The sequence below is a fragment of the Chlorocebus sabaeus genome, chromosome 16 (assembly GCF_047675955.1).
Source record: "Chlorocebus sabaeus isolate Y175 chromosome 16, mChlSab1.0.hap1, whole genome shotgun sequence".
NCBI classification, from domain to species: Eukaryota; Metazoa; Chordata; class Mammalia; order Primates; family Cercopithecidae; genus Chlorocebus; species Chlorocebus sabaeus.
Window position 1 is genome coordinate 33,641,343 of NC_132919.1, and position 10,521 is coordinate 33,651,863.

The window sequence follows — 10,521 nt, forward strand, 5'->3', positions numbered from 1 at the left end:
CTAAGCCCGCGAACTCTTTGCAGCGTTTAATTTTCTGGAAGCTCCCAACTTCCTGACTGTTGCCACGTGGTTCTTAGTTTCGGGGAATTTGGGGAATTTTTTTCCTCCCCCTTCTTGCCACCCTTCCTCCGTCTCCTCGCTCCCTCCATCCAACCCTCCCTCCCTATCATCTATCTATTCATCTATCTGGATTACACTAAAACAAAGAATAAAGATTATGAAGAAAGAGAAGAGCTTCCCAGGCCCACGCAGCCGTCAGCTCCTGCGCTTCCAACGGGGTGGGCCGGTTCCTTCCTCGCACCCTCTTCTCTCCCGGTGCCTGCGGTCCCACCTTCCAGGTACCCCTCGGAGAGTCCACCTGAGCTCTCGCTAGAGCTTTCCCCTTCCAACCCGCTCCAATTGCCCAGACCCCAAGCTGAGCTTCTCTCCCCAACGCCCCAGAAAGTGGGTCTTGGAGACCGGGGCAAGAATTTGGGCCTCCGCTTCTGTTCCCTTGCCAAAATGCGGCAGGTGTGCAGCTTGGTCCACTCTTGGTTCCTGGCTGGGTTTATGGAGCCTGCGGCCGAGGCAGGCTCCGCAGACCCCGAGCCAGAGTAGAATTTAACGGCGGCCGGTGCGCTGTGTTTGGTCAACCCCGGTAACCGTCACACTGCTCGTGATACGAAAAAAACCAGCCAGCGTTCTGCTTTTCTGCCCCACTGCAGTCTTTAGCACCCGCCCGAGTATTTAGCACCTGTCCGAGTACTTGGATTTTGTAATCCTCCTCTCTTTGGTCAACTCCCCATCCTTGGCCGAGAGCTCGCCCTTGGCCGGGCTCCGTGCTGCCAGCCTTGCGGGACCCTCGCGGATGTCCGGGGCGGCTCTGTCTGAGGCCCAGTTCTCACTGATGCTGAGTGACCCAAAGGTGCGAGCAGCGGTTAATGCTGGGCTGATTAATACAGGCTCCAGTGGAGGCGAAAGTAAGTAAGTAAAACGAATTGCAGTATATATACACAATGTGTATATGGATACATGTACGTATATATTACACATATGTGTATGTAACACACGTTTGTTACAATGAGGTCATAATGTTCATGCTGCTTCATAACCCACTTTCTTTCAATGACCACCTTTTCATTTCAGTAAATCTTCGTATTCTCTCATTCCAGCTTCTCCATTTTTCTTTAACATGTTGTTTACAGATAGTTTGTGCAAACCTGTACCGAATCCGGAACTATGCATCTACAACGTGCTAAAAGATTGTCAACCTAGGATCCTGTAACAACCTATAACAACCACAAAAAAAAAGAGACCTACCTAAATGGAGGCAAAGTAATGACTTCAGACAAAAAAAAAAGGAATTCTGAAAATCTGAGGGAATTTGTCACCACCCGATCTTTCTTATGAAAAAATATTAAAGGAAGTGTTTTAGGTGGAAGGAAAATGATACCTGAATGAAACTCAGACCTACAAAAAACAGTGAAGAGCCCAGAAGATAGTAAATATGTAGATAAATATAAAAAATCCTTTTGCACTTCAAATTATTCTTTTTTCAATACGACAAAATGTATTTTCATTGGATATTAATTATGAACCCATAATGCATGTAAACTAAATACAATACCTCAAATCATTCTGCACAAATTACAGATCACATTTATTTGATAACAAAATGTCTAGTTTAATAAAACGTTTTTAGAAACTCACAATATAATTTTCAAAAACAAAGAATAAAAATATTAAATACATCACTTTATGGCAGAGGACAACATAAATTTATTTCTGCAACACAGCAGGCAAACTGTTGTGTTTGCAGAGTGGAGAAAAAATTTAAAGCAAAAAGTCAGGAAATGGGTGTTCATAAATTTCTGGTTAATTGAGGCTCAATAGTTATTGTAAGAAACAGGAGCCTTTGAACATCAGATTTTGTTTATAAAAATAAAAGCTTCCTCAAACGTCAGATTTTTTCACCTCAGCAAATGTTTTTTCCTTTAATAATTCATAATCCTGCTGTTCATTTGTCACTTTTATGAATATCTGGTAACTTCATAAACAACTACCAATGGCACACTTCAAATGCTGATTCTGTTGAATTTTCTTATATATATTTTTTCCCCAATGAACCTAGGGCCTATGATAGAGAAGATATTGAAACATACTAAGGTAACAATTGGTCTTAGAGAGACTTCACAGCAAGTGTTTAATGAAAGCCACTACATTTCCAGCTCTAAAAGAGCCAGACAGACACAATCCCTGCTTCCAGAGTTCACCATTCAGAATACAGCAGGACAAGCACTGAATGTGAATCATTATGAGCTTTGATTTCATCTTTCAGGATTTACATAGATACTGATTTCTTCTGGAAGGGCAAATAAAATCTTCCCTTACATCATTCTTTAGATTCTCATAAGGGGTAGTTTGAAGTCTGTATGTTGACAAGGCCAGTAGATACTTAGTTTTCTCTAATTGCCTTCTACTACTTCAGACTATGTCAAGTATTTTGTTTTCCCTTTCAGTTCTCCCCAACCTCTACCTTCTGCAGTTTTGTCTATCCAGTCGGCTTTTCTGTAACACTTTGCTACACTTTTCTGTTCCCCTTCACTGTTTTCCTCTGTTGCTTTCCTCCTTAACAGAAGCCTGGTCATCTGGACTTCCCCATCTTTCCTTTCCTGGCTTCTTATTCACATGGGTGACTAATCTCAGAACTTCCTTAAAAGTTGGATCTTCAGTAAATATAACTCGTCAGCACTTTCGATCTGCATTTCCTTGAGCTTTTGTTGCTGCTTTTTAAATCATCAGATCTTCTGTGCAATAATATTATCTTCCTGAATGCTATTTAGAAATACTATCCTCAAAACACCAGTGGTTTCTTGAAGATACTTGTTTTAAAAGTTGTGTCAAAAGAGATTGATAAAGGAATCTATAACTCAGCAAAGGATGCTTCTACTTTATTGTGAATTCGCACCATTACAAGTACTGGATTCTGCAAGTCCAACATTAAAACCTGGTATGAGACATCAATTTATACATATAAGAGTTAGATTATAATTTTAATTTTTTGATGGATATTAAACTGAAATTTATATAATACATGAGGTTTGAATCTTTAAAAAAGTAAATTATAAAAATTTAATTTAGTTAACTGTTCACTGACACGTCTATTGACTTCATCATAACCTATATATTTAATTAAAAATCAAACTATGAGTGTGCAAATCAGATGCTATCAAGCAAATTGCCATCCAAGATCCATAATTCTTTTTATATTTTTAACTCAGATGAATATATAAGACTCAGTACATGTTAATGTTCCAAATTATTCTAAAAAATAAAATTAGCAGAAGCTTCCAGTTAACACAGTTCTGCTAATTCATTCCCCCCCCCCCCCCCGCCGCCCCCCAGTGAACTACCTGTTTGTGTTGTGAGGTAGCAATCAAAGACTATGATCTTCTGTGAGGGTAGGAGCCTTAATTCTTATGCATTACCTCTTCATATGAAGAGTATGGACAAAAAAAAAAAAAAAAAAAAAAAAAAAAAAAACAGATGAATCACCTTTCATCATTCATTGACTCTTGGTGTTTTCATAGTGTGTTAAATGCCTGATTTCCACAAAAATACCAATATTTATTCTGAAAGGCAATCGTAAGTTCCAAATCGTATGTTCCAAGTAGCAGGTTTTTTTGTTGTTGTTGTTGTTGTTGTTTTGTTTGTTTTTTATTCAGAGTCTTGCTCTGTCGCCCAGGCTGGAGTGCAGTGGCGCGATCTTGGCTCAATGCAACCTCCGGCCCTCCAGGTTTAAGCAATTGTCTGCCTCAGCCTCCGGAGTAGCTGGGATTACAGGCGTGTGCCACCATGCCCAGCTAATTTTTTTGTAGTTTTAGTAGAGATGGGGTTTTACCATCTTGGCCAGGCTGGTCTTGAACTCCGGACCTCGTGATCCACCCACCTCGGCCTCCCAAAGTACTGGGATTGCAGGCGTGAGCCACCGCACCCGGCCCAAGTAGTAGATATTAACAACTTCCAACATGATCTCTAGGAATAATCTGCAGTTCTAAACCCTGTTTTAGAAAAACATTTCCAGCAGTCTGTGCAAGATTTATTCCTATTCTATCAATAACTGCTTTTGTTGCAGCATGAACTTTAAATTCTTCGGCTGCAAACTTTAAGACTGCTGTGAAAGGTGTACTTTCAGGAACACAGAGTACTTTGTATGGCATCAGACATCGGGTCAGATGTCAGCATGATCTTAAAGGAAACCTTCGACATGGTGGTGCCGGGATGAATCTAGAACACACGCCAACTCTGCGGGGTAGCATTACTTCCTCCACTGTGCTGAAAATAATTCTCAAAATAATTAATTTTTTAAAGGAATAAAGCTATGTATTGTGGTGCTTATAATAGAAATATTTTATTTTTAGAAATAGAGGAAGTGGGTGTGTATTGTTGTAAAGCTCTTACGTAATTCACAAAGTCATATACTATGACTAAACCGTGGTAAGTTGAAGGTGCATATTGTAAGCCCTAGAGGTACCACTGAAGAAATGGGAACAAAAACATATAGATAATAAACCAAAAACCGACTTTTCCTTATGACTCCTATATTCTTCCTGTTTTTATAAAAATATTATTTTTCCTACCTGTTTTTGCTTTATAAACATGCGATAGACTTTTTCCCCATAAGTTATTGCGGTACAGGTGGTATTTGGTTACATGAGTAAGTTCTTTAGCAGTGATTTGTGAGATTTTGGTGTACATACCATCCAAGCAGTATACACTGCACCATATTTGTTGTCTTTTAATCCCTTGTCCCCTTCCCACGCTTCCCCCAGAGTCCCCAAAGTCCACCACATTATTATTATGCCTTTGCTCCTCATAGCTTAGCTTCCACGTATCAGTGAGATTATACGATGTTTGGTTTTCCACTCCTGAGTTACTTCACTTGGAATAAGTCTCCAATCTCATCCAGGTCACTGCAGATGCTGTTAATTCATTCCTTTTGTGGCCGTGTAGTATTCCATCATGTGTGTGTATATATATATAATATGTGATATATGATATATATATTCCATCATATATGTATACATATCACATATATTCCATCATATATACATATCGCATATTATATGTGATATATATGAATATTCATATATATGATTATTCCACATATATTCCACATATATACAGATATATATGATATATGATATATATATTCCATATATATTACGTGGAATTATATATGTGGAATAATATATGTGGATAATATATGTGGAATAATCATATATATACATATCACATATTTTTTATATATATATACACACACACACACACACACACGATGGAATACTACTGTTATATGTATATCTATATATATCACAGTTCCTTTATCCACTCATTGATTGATGGGCATTTGGGTTGGTTTCATGATTTTGCAATTGTGAATTTTGCTGCTATAAACATGCGTGTGCAAGTATCTTTTTCGAATAATTGACTTCTCCTCTGGATAGACACCCAGGAGTGAGACTGCTGGATCCAATGGTAGTTCTACTTTTAGTTCTTTAGGAAATCTCCACACTGTTTTCCATAGTGGCTGTACTAGTTTACATTCTCACCAGCAGTGTAGAAGTGTTTCCTGTTCACTGCATCCACACCAACATCTAAAGTGTTTTTTGACTCTTTTATTATGGCCATTCTTGCAGGAGTAAGGTGGTATCGCACTTTGGTTTTGATTTGCATTTCCCTGATCATTAGTGATGTTGAGTATTTTTTCATATGTTCATTCACCATTTGTATATCTTTCCTTGAGAATTGTCTATTCATGTCCTTAGCCTACTTTCTGATGGAGTTTGTTTTGTTTTGTTTTGTTTTGTTTTTTTCTTACTGATTTGTTTGTGTTCATTGTAGACTCTGGATATTAGCCTTTTGTCAGATTTATAGATTGTGAAGATTTTTTCCCGCTCTGTGGGTTGTCTGTTTACTCTACTGACAGTTCCTTCTGCTGTACTAAAGCTCTTTAGTTTAATTAGGTCCCAGCTATTTATCTTTGTTTTTATTGCATTTGCTTTTTGAGTTCTTGGTCATGAAATCCTTGGCTAAGCCAGTGTCTGGAAGGGTTGTTCCAATGTTAACTTTTAGAATTTTTATAGTTTCATGTCTTAGGTTTAAGTTCTTAATCCATCTTGAGTTGATTTTTGTGTAAGGTGAGAGCTGAGGATCCAGTTTCATTCTCCAACATGGGGCTAGCCAATTATCGCAGCACCATTTGTTGAAAAGGGTGTCCTTTCCCCACTTTATGTTTTTGTTGGCTTTGTCAAAGATCAGTTGGCTGTAAGTATTTGGATTTATTTCTGGGTTCTCTATTCTGTTCCATTGGTCTATGTGCCTATTTTTTTACTAGTACCATGCTGTTTTGGTGACTATAGCCTTATAGTATAGTTTGAAATCAGGTAGTGTGATGCCTCCAGATTTGTTCTTTTTGTTTAGTCTTACTTTGGCTATGCAGGCTCTTTTTTTGGTTCCATATGAATTTTAGAGTTGTTTTGTTCTAATTCCGTGAATAATGATGGTGGTGTTTTGATGGGAATTGCATTGAATTTGTAGATTGCTTTTGTCAATATGGTCACTTTTACAATATTGATTCTACCCATCGATGAGCATGTGATGTGTTTCCATTTGTTTGTGTTGTCTATGATTTCTTTCAGCAGTATTTTATAGTTTTCCTTATGGAGGTCTTTCGGCTTCTTGGTTAGGTATATTCGTAAGTATTTTGTTTATTTATTTATTTATTTATTTATTTATTTATTTATTTTTGCAACTATTGTAAAACGGGTTGAGTTCTTGATTTGATTCTCTGCTTGGTCGCTGTTGGTATATAGAAGTGCCACTGATTTGTGTACATTAATCTTGTATCCAGAAAGTTTGCTGAATTCTCTTATCAGTTCTAGGAGCTTTCTGGAAGAGTCCTTAGGGTTTTCAAAGTAAATGATTATATCGTCAGCAGTGACAGTTTGACTTCCTCTTTACCGATTTGGATGTCCTTTATTTCTTTCTTTTGTCTGATTGCTCTGGCCAGGACTTCCAGTACTATGTTGAAGAGGAGTAGTGAGCGTGGGCCTCCTTGTCTTGTTCCAGTTCTCAGAGGGAATGCTCTCAATTTTTCCCCATTCAGTATTATGTTGGCTGTGGGTTTGTTATACACAGCTTTTATTACATTAAGGTTCATCCCTTGTATGCCGATTTTGCTGATATTTTTTATTGTAAAATGACACTGGATTGTGTAGAATGCTTTTTCTGCATCTATTGAGATGATCATGTGATTTTTGTTTTTAATTATGTTTATGTGGTGTATCACATTTATTGACCTGCATATGTTAAACCATCCCTGCATCCCTGGTATGAAACCCACTTGACCATGGTGGATTATCTTTTTGATATGTTGTTGGATTTGGTTAGCTAGTATTTTGTTAAGGATTTTAGCATCTATGGTCATTAAGGATATTGGTCTGTAGTTTTCTTTTTTGTTATGTCATTTCCTGGTTTTGGTATTAGGGTGATGCTGGCTTCATAGAATGAATTAGGGAGGGTTCCTTCTTTCTCTATCTTGTGGAATCATGTCAAAAGGATTAGTACCAATTCTTTTTTGAATGTCTGGTAGAATTCTGCTGTGAATCCATCTGGTCCTGGACTTTTTTATTGTTGGTAATTTGTAAATTACCATTTCAATTTTGCTACTTGTTATTGGTCTGCTCAGGGTATCAAATTCTTCCTGATTTAGGAGACTTGTATTTTTCCAGGAATTTATCCATCTCTTCAAGGTTTTCTAGTTTATGTGTGTAAAGGTGTTCATAGTAAGGGAGGAGACCACCCCTCGTATTGTCTTATGCCCAATTTCTGCCTCCAAAGAAAGAAGAAGTAAAAACTAAAAGGCAGAAATGAAATCCACAAGCAGACAACCCGGCGCCACACCCTGGGCCTGGCAGTTAAAGATCGACCCCTGACCTAATCGATTATATTATCTATAGATTACAGGCATTGTATAGAAAAGTACTGTGAAAATCCCTGTCCTGTTCTGTTCCATTCTAATTACTGGTGCATGCAGCCTGCAGTCACTTACCCTGTGCTTGCTCAATCAATCACGACCCTCTCACGCAGACTCCCTTAGAGTTGTGAGCCCTTAAAAGAGACAGGAATTGCTCACTCGGGGAGCTCAGTTTTTGGAGACATGAGTCTTGCCGAAGCTCCCAGCTGAATAAAGCCCTACCATCTTTAACTCAGTGTCTGAGGGGTTTTGTCTGCGGCTTGTCCTGATACATTTCTTGGTTCCCTGACCAGGAAGCGAGGTGATGAACGGACAGTCAAGGCAGACCCTTAGGCAGCTTAGGCCTGCCCTGTGGAGCATCACTGCGGGGGACTCCGGCCAGCTTGAGTGACCCGGGTCCTGAGAGCGCTCCGGGATAGGCAATTGCCCTGGTGGAACGCCTCGCCAGAGCAGCGCGTGGCAGGCCCCCATGAAGGATCAACACAGTGGCTGAACACCAGGAAGGAACTGGAACTTGGAGTCCGGACATCTGAAACTTGGTAAGACTTAACCACTCCATTTGAGTGGAAGTGTGACCTGTTCACCCACAGCATGCCTGTACCAGCACTTTAGTTTTTGTTTCTGACTTGACTTGGATTGCTTGATACTTTGGTTTTGATTTTGACTTGGCTTGGATTTTTTTTTTTTTTAATATATATACTTTAAGTTCTAGGGTACATGTGCACAATGTGCAGGTTTGTTACATATGTATACATGTGGCATGTTGGTGTGCTGCACCCATTAACTCGTCATTTACATTAGGTATGTCTCCTAATGCTATCCCTCCCCTCTCCCCCTACTCCACGACAGGACCCAATGTGTGATGTGCCCCTTCCTGTGTCCAAGTGTTCTCACTGTTCAATTCCCACCTATGAGTGAGAATATGTAGCATTTGGTTTTCTGTTCTTGCAATACTTTGCTGAGAATGATGGTTTCCATCTTCATCCATGTACCTACAAAGGACATGAAATCATCCTTTTTTATGGCTGCATAGTATTCCACGTTGTATATGTGCCACATTTTCTTAATCCAATCTATCATTGATGGACATTTGGGTTGGTTTCAAGTCTTTGCTATTGGGAATAGTACCACAGTAAACATACATGTGCATGTATCTTTATAGCAGCATGATTTATAATCCTTTGGGTATATACCCAGTAATGGGATGGCTGGGTCAAATGGTATTTCTAGTTCTAGATCCTCGAGGAATCGCCACACTGTCTTCCACAATGGTTGAACTAGTTTACAGCCCCACCAACAGTGTAAAAGTGTTCCTGTTTCTTCACATCCTCTCCAGCACCTGTTGTTTCCTGACTTTTTAATGATCACCATTCTAACTGGCATGAGATGGTATCTCATTGTGGTTTTGATTTGCATTTCTCTGATGACCAGTGATGATGAGCATTTTTTCATGTGTCTGTTGGCTGCATAAATGTCTTCTTTTGAGAAGTGTCTGTTCATATCCTTTGCCCACTTGTTGATGGGGTTCTCTGTTTTTTTTTCTTGTAAATTTGTTTGAGTTCTTTGTAGATTCTGGATATTAGCCATTTGTCAGATGAGTAGATTGCAAAAATTTTCTCCCATTCTGTAGGTTGCCTGTTCACTCTGATGGTAGTTTCTTTTGCTGTGAAGAAGCTCTTTAGTTTAACTAGATCCAATTTCTCATTTTTGGCTTTTGTTGCCATTGCTTTTAGTGTTTTAGACATGAAGTCTTTGCCCATACCTATATCCTGAATGGTATTGCCTAGGTTTTCTTCTAGGATTTCTATGGTTTTAGGTCTAACATTTAAGTCTAATCCATCTTGAATTAATTTTTCTATAAGGTGAAAGGAAGGGATCCAGTTTCAGCTTACTACATAGGGCTAGCCAGTTTTCCAAACACCACTTATTAAATAGGGAATCCTTTCCCCATTTCTTGTTTTGTCAGATTTGTCAAAGATCAGATGATTGTAGAGGTGTGGTATTATTTCTGAGGGCTCTGTTCTGTTCCATTGGTCTATATCTCTGTTTTGGTACCAGTACGATGCTGTTTTGGTTACCACAGCCTTGTAGTATAGTTTGAAGTCAGGTAGTGTGATGCCTCCCGCTTTGTTCTTTTGGCTTAGGATTGTCCTGGCAATGTGGGCTCTTTTTGGGTTCCATATGAACTTTAAAGTAGTTTTTTCCAATTCTGTGAAGAAAGTCATTGGTAGCTTGATGGGGATGGCACTGAATCTATAAATTACCTTGGGCAGTATGGGTATTTTCACAATATTGATTCTTCCTATCCATGAGCATGGAATGCTCTTCCATTTGTTTGTGTCCTCTTTTATTTCATTGAGCACTGGTTTGTAGTTCTCCTTGAAGAGGTCCTTCACATCCCTTGTAAATTGGATTCCTAGGTATTTTATTCTTTTTGAAGCAATTGTGAATGGGAGTTCACTCATGATTTGGCTCTCTGTGTGTTATTGCTGTATCAGAATGCT

The 10,521-nt window shown here is 38.9% G+C and overlaps 1 pseudogene; it reads right to left on the reverse strand.

The window, feature by feature from the left end:
* Positions 1 to 3,990: 3,990 nt before the first annotated feature.
* Positions 3,991 to 4,248, reverse strand: LOC103242731 (ubiquitin-fold modifier 1 pseudogene; annotated as a pseudogene).
* Between the last annotated feature and the right edge of the window lie 6,273 nt (positions 4,249 to 10,521).